Below are 11,894 nucleotides of genomic sequence, written 5' to 3' on the forward strand. Positions count from 1 at the left end.
CGTTTGTTAGTCCATTTGGTCTGCTTTCCATTTAGGGTGCTTTCACACTTGATTTGATTGCCCCCCTTGCCACGTTCTCGGCTGGTTTGTGTTCACACCATCTTTTTTATTTCTGAACCCTGGTACGCTTGCATCATCAAGTTACTGTTTTGTGTACAGCTGTTGCTAGGGAATGACCATGAAAGCAAAGCAGTAAAAGGAGATGTCCGCATATCATGGTTACCAAAATCAAAATACAGAGCCACTTGCATCTATTTGGTGCAAAAAAAATATATATAAAAAAAGTTCAGTACATCATGCAATGTCTGCAGAAGTCCTTTTTTGGTGGAGGCAAGCAGACATTATCACTGTTTGCACTGGGTCAATCCTGTTTGTCGCCAAGATAGGTGATACACAGACAAATATGAATGAACATTATGAAATTAAAGTTTGTTGTACAGGTAGTGGTTTACTTTCGTTTTCTGGTACAACTGCATTCATATCAGAAGTGAACCATACCAGAGTCTGCACGAACTGTACCCCAGACCACCTTTTTCAGGCGGACTCGGGTACAGTTTGTGGGTGCGCACCCAAGTTCAAAAGTCATCATTCACCCTAGCTAAATGTACCATACTCTGACGTCAAACGAATCTGGGTGCGGACCAAAAAGGTTAGTGAAAGCACTTTTAATTTCAACATGTACATGGAGCCTGCCATACCTGCAGCCATGTTTTACCACTCCTGGAAACTGTACCTGAACCTGAAACTCCTGTTTCACCATACACCTGTTGTACACCAATGCATTTGTTCATACTTGGAAAGTGGACTATATTAAACAGCAATTTTCATCATTACATGAGAACAAAATTGTGCTTCTTTTGTTTTCTTTAAAGGTTCAGGACACCCCGGATAACTTTTTTTTTATATTAACAGATGTGTGTGTGTTGAGCATCAGTTAAGACAATGTTAGCACCTGTCAGCTTTAATTGTGGGGAAAACTGGATAATTTTGAGCTTTTGTCAGCTAATTTCAGCTTCCGGGTTTAAATAGATTTTTGGGGCGGGATCAAAATCGGCTACGTAGCGCAATACTGCAAGTGCAATGATGACGCGTCGGTTTCTCATTATTATTCATAGCGGAGTTTTCTTATCCTATGAGAAGAGCCGGCTGCTTAATTATTCATGAGACCTGCCAGACCTGCCAGTGTCAAGCCCGAGCTGAGAGACACGAAAACCACGGCGCAGTATTTAGCCGTTCATGAAGGCTCATATGCGTTTGTTTCCATGATCCGCGGGGTTTGTTGCATGTTTTCCCCCGCGATCTTGTCAGGGCCGATCATACAGCAAAGCTGTGTGTGTGCTGCTAGCATTTTTGTCGGGAGAGCAGCACGAGAATTAGAGAATGGTGGACGCTGTCTTTTATCAGGAGTTTGTTCACATTCAGACACATCGCCGTGCTGCTGTGTTTGCCTAAATCCTCCAGATTACCAGCAGGGCTAATGGTTAAAATAGACAGGTCAGGAGACCTGCTGCACTGAGTCTGCTGGATACGGGGATTGAGGGAGAAGTCCTTATTTATAGTGTTTACATGAACAGACTTATCTTTATAATGATATAAATTTTGGTTATGTGTATATGAAATTACGAATAACAAATGTAGCAGGGCATTAAATTACTGTTCATTTCTTTGCATTTTAACTTTGTAAACTATAAACCCATGCTTCTCCTCACGGTTTGTCTCATTTTGTGAGCTAACTGACAACAACAGTTGTTCGCTCACGTTCTCCCCTGCTGGCTACGCCCACTCCTGCCCTATGCTCGCGGAGCTCCACGGCCATTAATCATGCATCTTTTGAAAAAATTCTGAAGTAGACTTTAACCGAAAGTGGGGGGTGTCATGGCCCTTTAAGGGTGCTTTCACATCTGTGGTTCGGTTCACTTGGTCTTGACCAAGGACAACAAATGATACATTGTAGCATTTCTCTGCTGTTTTTGTGTCCTTTTCACACCACACTGATTGCTTTGGTCCGAACCAGTTGAAAATAAGCAAATGCAGTCATGTGACAAAACCCACAACACTTATTGGCCAGATGTTATTGAACATATTTCCTAAACTGCTTCTCGATTGGTGAGAATTAATGTGCGGGAAAATGCCAATGGAGCTCCCACAAGTAAACAAACCGGCAGACACTAAATGTTGCTTTTTACTAGGGATGGTCGACTGTGCTGGCTGATTGTGTCCCTGGTCATAGTATACTATATAGTTTGTATACATCAGTTTAGACAAACGATACATTTTGACAATGAAGCACGGCTAAGGCTGGATAACAATGTTATAATGCATCGCAAACGAAGGTGCATCGCAAATCACTTTAGAAGGAGGCGTGAATTAATTTAGCTAAACTGCAACATGGTCATCTTCCGGAAATATTACCAACAATCCATCAGGTAATGTTTTTCCCTCTCTCACTCTCGAATGGTAAAGCACTATCATCAAATATTTTTCCTCCACATCCCTTAATGCACAGCACATCAGACTACGGCAGCTGGATTAGTCCAAAAAGGCACAGTACTTGTTGCGATTGGGTTTGGATCATGTTTTCACCACAAACTAACCTCTTCAGGGTTCGTTTGAAAGCGTACCAAGGCCACCTCTTCAAGTAGGTCTCGTATGCTTTTTTGGTCTGCTTTTTGTGCACACTCGAGTGTGACATTAACACCTGTCCAAATAAACCGCACCAAGAGGGAAAAAGAACTCTAGTGTAATTCAATCGAACTAAATAAAGCAGGTGTGAAAACAGTCTAAAAGAAATAAATCTGGGCTATGAGAACTTATGAACACATTGTTTGATGTGTGAAATGTCAGATTATGGCAACACTGAAAGGACATTTGAGTCCACTATATTGTAAATTACGAATGGTCTTACTGTAGGTTGCCTTTGGTTGGTTCTACTGCAATTATTTGATGAAACTGCTTGATTATTTTAAAACTGTATGCTAAAGCTATAAATGAATTACCAACCTACATCACAAATGATGTCACATGGGTCCCCCTTTGCAAGAAAAGACCGGTTGCAATAGCAAACATGTCGTGTTGTGCAGTAGAAAGGTAAATAAAAAAAATAGAAAACTTAACTTTTACCACACACCACTCTGCTTTTAATCCCAACCGCAGACGTCTTTGGCTAAAAGGGAGCTGAATGGAGTGACGACCTAAATAAAAATGCTGGACTCATTTCATATCAGGTAAGTTCACGCTATGCTGAATCATACACATTACTTGTTTTTGATTGCAGCAATTATTCCAGCAAAAACTGTTAAATATGGAGAATTAAATTGCAGAAACTGAATGCTTAAAATGAAATGTAAAGGTGTAAGTTCACATACCCTACCATACAGGTGCCGTTTGCTGTCAGAATGCAGTTGTTTTGCTTGTTGATGATTGCCCAGGCCTATATAGCTTCGTCTTCTTTCCTTGTCTTTGGCTAAGCAGAACCTCAGTTTTTAGCACTACAAAGTTTTGCATCTGTTAAACATGTAACATTATGTTTTGAACATGACCACGCAGAACAAAACCGTTGGCATCCAAAGACTTGTAGGCCTTTAAGTTCTCTTGTTAAATCACTTGGAGTTTTGATGAGATAGTTGTATATTTGGACTGGATGCTTGGCCATTTCATCTTATCCAATATCCATTGAGGGTGCTATCGCAAATGAACCTGTCGGACGAACGCCGCTCACTTTAACGTTAATTTTGACGAATAACTGTGCTTATCACTGGGTGACAAGAGGTTATAATACACTAATAGCGTAATGTAAATAATATGTATAATATGAAATCAATATAATTATTTCTAAGACAACAACTAACTCTGTACCACATCCGAAGTCATTCCCTTATTGTAAGTGCAATGCTCCCAGCTTTAATGTACTAGGAACAAACATGACATAACTATACACAGTAGTAAACATTCATCTATTCTAAAGTTTGTTTTTAGTTCATGGTGATAACTTTTAAGTTTTAATGGATTGAAACTTTCCAAGCCATTTTTTTATTAACCAGAAATATAATGATCCCAAATGGCATGTTCCACTTGTAAAAGTCACAAGGGAAAACACTTTATTTATGCACCTATTTAGCTGGCACACACCGTAAATGTATGTGCTTTCACATCTTCAGGTACTGATAGAACCGTGCTGTGCGTCTAGCACTGATGACACAAATACCGACTTGCTGTAAGCTGGTTAATATATTATGTTCTAAAATGGGTCTTCATTGTACTGTGAATTCATGTTTCTGATTCGAGAAAAGCTAAAAATAGCATGCATAATGTTTTCATATGCTTGTCATCACCTGATGCCCCTGTAGACAGAGTAGATTTGTTTTATGATGGCGCTGGGTATTACATACACCCCAAGCATTATGTATTTTAAAATTAGATTGCCCCAAAGCATGGAACGGCTGCTCGGAAAATAGGAATTCTTCGGAGTGCATGCAAAATAGAACAAATGTGCCCAAAATGAACCCACAAGCATCATGAAGACGGTTTCTTGGAGACATCAAGGAGGAGAGAAATTGATTTCCTTTTCTTCAGCCAAGACTCATTAAAATAAATGGCAGGATCAAAAAGCCAAGTTTGATTAAAGCCACACTTTGATGTAGTCATTTGCCACCTGTGGTTGTGTGTCCCTTCCTGAGAGGTTCAGGAGACAATTGGGAGAGCAGTGAGGAAGATGGCGTTTCCCTTTGAAGCACATCTGTATCGACCACATCCCCCAAAGTAAGCCCATTTTCTTCCATCACTGTCACTGTCAGGTGTGAATACTTCAGGACATTTTCAGCTGCAGGACTTTTTTTGTTCTTATTACCCATTTGCAGGGTTTACAGCATTCCAGGGACTCTCGGGAGAATGAGCTTATTCCTTAAATGTCAAAATGTCCTATGTCAAAATGGCCTCTGCTGCACTACTGACATCCATAATATCATTCATCTGATTTCTGTTCCCTGAATTATTTAAAAGAGAGGGACACTGAGAAATATTGCTAAATAAAATAAATATAAATTCTCAACGCTCTGCCTCTGAATTCTAACACGAGTTCAGGTAATCACTGTTGCAGCACAGGACAACTTAAATAAGCTCTAAATTAATGAAAATCCTCAAACAATTAAACATCAAATTGTATATTATTAAAGATCTGAGGTCAATGCTGAATATTTTACAAGTTCTGACAAATAAATGCTTAACTTTAAAGTTTCACTCTACAGTTTATGTCTGACATGCTCCAAAGCATCTGGAAATTTCAAGTGTGCTTTTGACTTTGCTTTTAAAGACACTAGCTAACATCTTTAAAGTTACTGTAGATAGTTTTGGTATTCAAGGTTTAAACTGTGTACAGCAGTATGAAATCAATATATTGAGTGACAAGGGTTGCCAGATTGACAGTGCCAACAAGAAAAAGAGCAAATGACAATGGTCTCTGTCTATACAATGTATTACACAGTTATTGTGTTGTGTATTTTTACAGTATTAATCTGGAAACATTAAACGATTCATGACGGTTAAAATTTTAATGTGCTTAATAAACAACCCAAACATTAAAATAACCCATGGCTGGGTGTGTGCACATTGGACCCATCCATGAGTTACTCTCAAACTGATGTTTGTAGAATCTCTGACCCAGTTCATTTGTCTTCTGGCTGCTACTCTGGACTCTCAATTATGGATTTTATGCCAACTAGCAACCCAGATTGTGTAAATACTATTGGGCAGTGGGTGGGATCACACAGACCGAAACTTAAATGAAAATTCCAAAAGCGCACAAGCGTAACATTACCGGCTGTAGCATTGCTTTTCAGAGAAACACAATCTCTGTTGACATTTTAAGGCATTCATGACACAACTGTGATGTCATATAGCATTTTAAAGGGCACCTATGGTGAAAAATCTACTTTTCAAGCTATTTGGACAAACATATGTGTAAATATAGTGTATAGACCATCATATTTGGGGTGATATAAACACACCCAGTCTTTTTTTTTTTCAATTTAACAACATAAAAACGGTGGACCAATTACAGCGGTTTTCAGACCGACCGCAACTTTACGTAGGAGTGCAGTCCCCCCGCCCACCGAGTTGATTGACAGCTGCGCGCATTAACATGTTCCGGTAGTCACGTGTATATGTCAACAAGACCAGGCAGACATACGCAAAGCAACCGGGAATAATAGGTCTGTTCTGTTCGCTAGGATCAGCAATCATCATCAAATGTGATTAAGAGTAAGTTTTACATGTTTAAAGTGCTTTAAAACAGTGCACGTGTGTAATTAATTACAGCGATTTACTTCAGCTTTACTTCATCAGCACAGCTGCGTGTCAGAACAATTATAAAAGAAGATGCTTCAATCCCAGTTTGTGGAAGTTAAATCAGGTTTATTTTGTACACTAGCATAACAGATATCCACACAGCACTGAAGGTTAGCCTGTATTCTGTCACATTTGAGTGCAAAAACAGTGCTAAGCTAAGCGCGCTCTGTCTGTCTGCCTGCCTGTGTGTGTGTGTGTGTGTGTGTGTGTGTGTTTGTATCAGCTGCGGTGTGCATGTGTATGTGTATGTGTGTGTGTGCGCGCGCGCGCGTGAACTTTGTATCGATATTGTGTGTGACTCATCAATGCAACTTCACAATACTGATTAGTAAAGGTTAGTTCTTACTGTCGTATCTCACAAACGCTACGTGAGACCTTCTTCCTTTAAGTCTGTCTGTTGTCTCACGCAGCCGAGGGAGGAGATTAAAGCACGCGGAAAGGAACGTAGAAACAGTAGGCAGGGAACTCGCCTTAAAGGCGCAGTACAACAAAACCACCCCCTGCTGGAAATCAGTATAAAACAGCATCTTGTAAAAGGTATAATGAAAAATCTGATGGGTGTTTTGAGCTGAAACTTTATATACACATTCTAGAGACGCAAAAGACTTATATTAAATCTGAAAAAAGGGGTAACCTAGGTGCCCTTCAATGGACAACAGAGTGGCTCTGCAGTAAAGGCCAAAGCTTTGGGAACTTATTTATTTATTTTATTTAGCAATATTTCTCAGTGTCACTCTCTTTTAAATAATTCATGGAACAGAAATCAGTTGAATGACATTATGTATGTCAGTAGTGCAGCAGAGGCCATTTTGACATAGGACAGTTTGACATTCAAGCAGTGACTGATATAATTCAATTTCTTGTCAGCTTAGTCCCTTTATTAATCTGGGGTCGCCACAGCAAAATGAACCGCCAACTTATCCAGTTTTTTTTTTTACGCAGCTGATGCCCTTCCAGCCACAACCCACCTCTTGGAAATATCCACACACACTCATTTACACACACTAATACACTACGTACAGTTTAGCCTACCCAATTCACCTGTACCTCATGTCTTTGGGAGCACCCGGAGGAAACCCACGCTAATGCAGGGAGAACATGCAAACTCCACACAGAAACGCCAACTGAGCTGAGGATCAAACCAGTGACCCAGCAACCTTCTTCACCCTATATATATAGAGTGGCTCTGCAGTAAAGGCCAAGCTTTGGGAACTTATTTATTTATTTTATTTATCAATATTTCTCAGTGTCTCAGTGTATTTATGCCATAGTAATCAGTCAAGTGTTTCTGGTAGTGTTTGCTTCGCTTTGGCTTTTTCGGGGTTAATTATTGTGATCTCCCAATTGCAACAGAGAAATAGCTGTTTAGACTTTTATCTTAAAATGTCAGCAAAATCACCTGTTTTGTTATCACTTTAGACATTACACTAGAGAATCATTCAAACACTAGCTCTAAAGTGATGTTGGTGAATTAGTAATGGCTTCTGCAGAGTTTCGTTGCAAAACAAGATATATCCATTTTGAGAAATGTTGGTTATTTAAGAATATTATTTAAGACATCATCAGTCAAGTTGATTCACAATTTTTACAATAAACTATTACTTGGGCTCAGTGAAGGCCAGGAACACAATATTTTTTATTTAACTTTATGCCCATAAATAGTTTAGAAATAAGTCAAAAACCATGCAATAATGCAACATTTTTATCTTAACATTGTCAAACATCTTAAATTGCTTAAAAAATACATCATAAATAAATGGAATATATGGAATAGTATCTACAAAGATTGATTAATAACAACAAGATTCTGAGTTAGTTTTGGCCAGAATGTGCACAACACAACAAAACATAACATAATTTATTTGTTTATTTTTTTTAATTTTGCAAAACGCTATATCCACCTGAGGCTATCTTCTACTACTTTAATACCATTAAGAAAAAGCTAGCGATCAATGTTTTGTTTGATAAGTAAGATTAAGTTCATTAGATAAACGCCTTGTAGCTTGTTACAGAAAGAGTGGAGGCTTCTTCCACACCACTGCTAAAAACCAAACCTGTATGACTGGAGTGGGTGGAGCCGCGGCGTTACAGTGCGAGGCACAAGATCGCCTGGCCCCGTCATGTTTAATGAATTATTTCACTGTAATAATAATAATAATAATAATAATAATCAGGGCCTGACCAGCCACTGTGGCTATAGTTGCGTTTCCAGTCACAATTTCACGCAAGAAAAAAGGAGCGCGCACGCATTTTAAACAATCAAGCGCATCACAACAGCCTTTGGTCTTTTGAATCTATTACTTGTTCTCAGGTAACATGTTTTGGCTAAGCGCAAAGATAAATATTAATTAATGTATTAATTAAAGTTAATAATTAATGTAACCACGTACATGTTGTATATTGACTGATTGCTTGCCTTTATTTCCTATAATGTATAAACTTTTTGTACGTTAAAGTGTCATAATGGCCATTATCGATTTTTAAAACTGATATTCAGCAAAAGAGAGGCTATGTTTCGTATTTTCACTGAAAATTAAAGGAAGCAGTTGTTATAGGCTCCATTTGGTTATGAATACGCATGCAGTGAAGATGACGCTTATAATCATGTCTGTTAAGTTGCTAATATCAAAATGAAAATAAGCAGTTCCTTAAATCATGTTTTCATTTTATTGTTGAGAAAGTGAAGCAACGTAGCCAGGGTGATGTAAATGCGGTTATAAAGCGCACTGTTCCCTTTGAAGATTTACCCATGTCCTCGGGAGTCTGTTTTCCATAACAAACTTGCGAATTCTGAACTTATAAGGAGAGGATGCAGGACTGAACTGTGTGTTAGGCTACTTAATATTGAGGAAAAACCCCAATCAGATTTCAGATTTTCCGCCTCTGTTTTCAGATGTCTCCATTTTCCCCCATCCACACAGAGACAAAGCAGCAGCGTTTTAGAATTAAAACAGCCTCTTCAGCATTTCCAAAACGCTCAGTTTTTCGGCGCTCGAAAACTCTGTCGTAGTGTGGACGGATGGCGTAACCGTATCAAAACTTATGCATTTTAAAACGAAAACACATTAGTGTAAATGAGGCCTTGGTCAGTGACACAGTAGGAAGGTAGTGAGGTAAACCAAGGCTACTTTACAGGATACATTTGAATTAAATTAGTAGTGAGAACAATCATGGCCACTTTACTGAACTGTCATTCCAAAATGTAGCGCTCAAAACTGTCCACTTTAAAGGGTAGATTGGATTTTAAGCTCTTTGAATTTTGAAAGTTACACTTTATGAGTACTTTAGTTACAGGATAAATTGCACTGATAATGCTGTCTCTAAAGTGAGCATTGATACAATAATGCATTCATTAATTTCCCTTCAGCTTAGTCTTTATTTCAGAGGTCGCTACAGTGGAATGGACCCCTATTCTTTTATTGTAGTTGGGTTTAGAGAAGTGGGTGAACGAGTCAATCAGTCCTTTTGAAAACACTGTTAGTTGGGTTTAGGAAAGGAGGAGGGTGGGTCAGTCGATCAGTCAGTCAGTCAGTCAGTTGACAGCAGCCTCTGGTGGATTTACACGAGAACAGCTGGCACAAGAATATTTGAGATCTTAAAAAGTGTACACAGTGGCCTCTGGTGGATTTGCAGAAACAAAAACTGCAAAAAAGTAGCTCCTGGGATATATTTGGCGCTCTCTAGAAATGTATTTACAGTACATTTTCAGTATGGGCCTGGGTTGTATTATTCAGCTGTGCCTATTTCCAGATTTTCATTATATGACACCTACTTGATTATTGGCTATTTGTGGCAAAATAAGTGATCCAAGGAACTGATTTTTGGTCACCTACACAAATTTTGAGCTCTCATTTTGAAGGGTGAAAAATGAAGGGAGCTGGGCATAGGTGTGTGCCCTTTAAAAAGAAGGTCTAGTAATGCTGAAGACTTTGATTGGCCGTCTCAGATATGTTTAGTTAGGATTGAAGTGAAAATAGTTCAAAAGCAGGTGTGACCTCTCCTTACCAGTGTGACCAGCAAAATAAATACATCAATAAATAAATGAAAGTATAAAATTTAACAACATAGGCTCATTCTGAAAACGTGGCCCTAGATACATTTCTGGAGATCATTATGTTGCCAGAGCTACGTATGGCTGCGTTTCATCTTTAAAATGAATGATATGGGGTGGTATGATGCCGCTCCTTTTTCGCACTTACCAGTTGAATGCTTACCTCTATATGGACAGTTGAGATGCAGAGAGGAGTTGACCACAATGATGGAGTGTGAGTCCGATGAAGAGCGGTTCCATAAAGCAGGTAAAACGAAAGCCAAAAAATAAAATAAACAATTGAATAACGGTGAGAATGTGGTAAAATCAGACAAGGGCTTTTCTTTTTCTGAATTGCCTTTGAAAATTAATGATTGAGTTGAGGGAAGTGGATGGACAGGTTAGTTGATCGGTCAGTCAGTTATTCAGACAGTCAAACAGTCAGTCTACAGCCGCCTCTGGTGGATTTACACGAGAACAGCAGGTGCGAATGGCACTTGCAAGAGAAATTTAAGATCTCAAAAAGCGTACACAACGGCCTCTGATGGATTTGTGAAAAAAAAAAAACTGCAAAAAATGTAGCTCCTGGGACATATTTGGCACTCTCCAGAAATTAATATAGAGGTACGTTTTCAGAATGAGCCTGGGTTGAAATGTTAAGAAACATGTACACTCAGAAGCTCTTTAGGAGGAGAATTACAACTGTAATATCACTTGAAATCTTGTTTCCGAGACTATCCAATAGGACCAGCTTAAACTTCCTATTTCCAGAAATCACATCAACACAGGAAATATTCATGGCCTCTTAAAACCATGAGCATGTCTTGCCAGGTCAAAGCAGGCAATTTAGTAAAAAAGCAAAGTGAAGTGGAGATGGAAAGTTTACTTCTACTTACACCATTAGATCTCCTTAAGAATTTATGTTTGCTTGCCACTCTCTGCATCGCACCCACAAAGTCATAATGCTTCTGCAGAATGTCTGTCTGCCTTAAAATCAGCTTGTTCAGAGAATATATGCAGCAAATATTATTTCATAGTGTCACTTGCCAATTGCCAATTCTGTAATGCACTGTTCTATAACATGTAGTGCTAATTCTATCAAAAAACATGACTTGTGCCATATACCACACAACAGCTCATTTAATAAGTCACACCATTGCCAGCTCTGCGTTGGTGTTCCATTGGAAGATTAACACAATGTCTAGGACAGATCCACAGTGGATCACACACACTCTCCCACATTGTGGCTTGATCTAGTTGCACCGTGCCCGAGATAAATCCCTCACACGCATGGTTCCGTCGCTCTCCGTCTTCCTCCTCTGCCCTCTCACTGACAGGAATATCGAGGCACCTCTTCAGTCTGTTTGTGCTGCTTAACAACCCCTGCGCCTCGTGCTCCACATCAGCCTTCACTTCCACCCCCATCAAATCTGCATTTGATTATCCCCCCCCTCCCTGTAATCTCACTCTCCCTACCTGCCGTGCCACCACCTCGCGCTTATTGTTTAGTATAATGGTGTGG

At 39.3% G+C, this 11,894-nt stretch overlaps 1 protein-coding gene across 2 annotated transcripts in view; it reads left to right on the forward strand.

Annotated features, from left to right (window-relative positions):
- The window catches only part of acana (aggrecan a), a 904,300-nt gene that overhangs the window by 563,707 nt on the left and 328,699 nt on the right, over positions 1 to 11,894 (forward strand). The window lies entirely within an intron of this gene.

The sequence above is a fragment of the Danio rerio genome, chromosome 7, assembly GCF_049306965.1.
Source record: "Danio rerio strain Tuebingen ecotype United States chromosome 7, GRCz12tu, whole genome shotgun sequence".
NCBI lineage: Eukaryota > Metazoa > Chordata > Actinopteri > Cypriniformes > Danionidae > Danio > Danio rerio.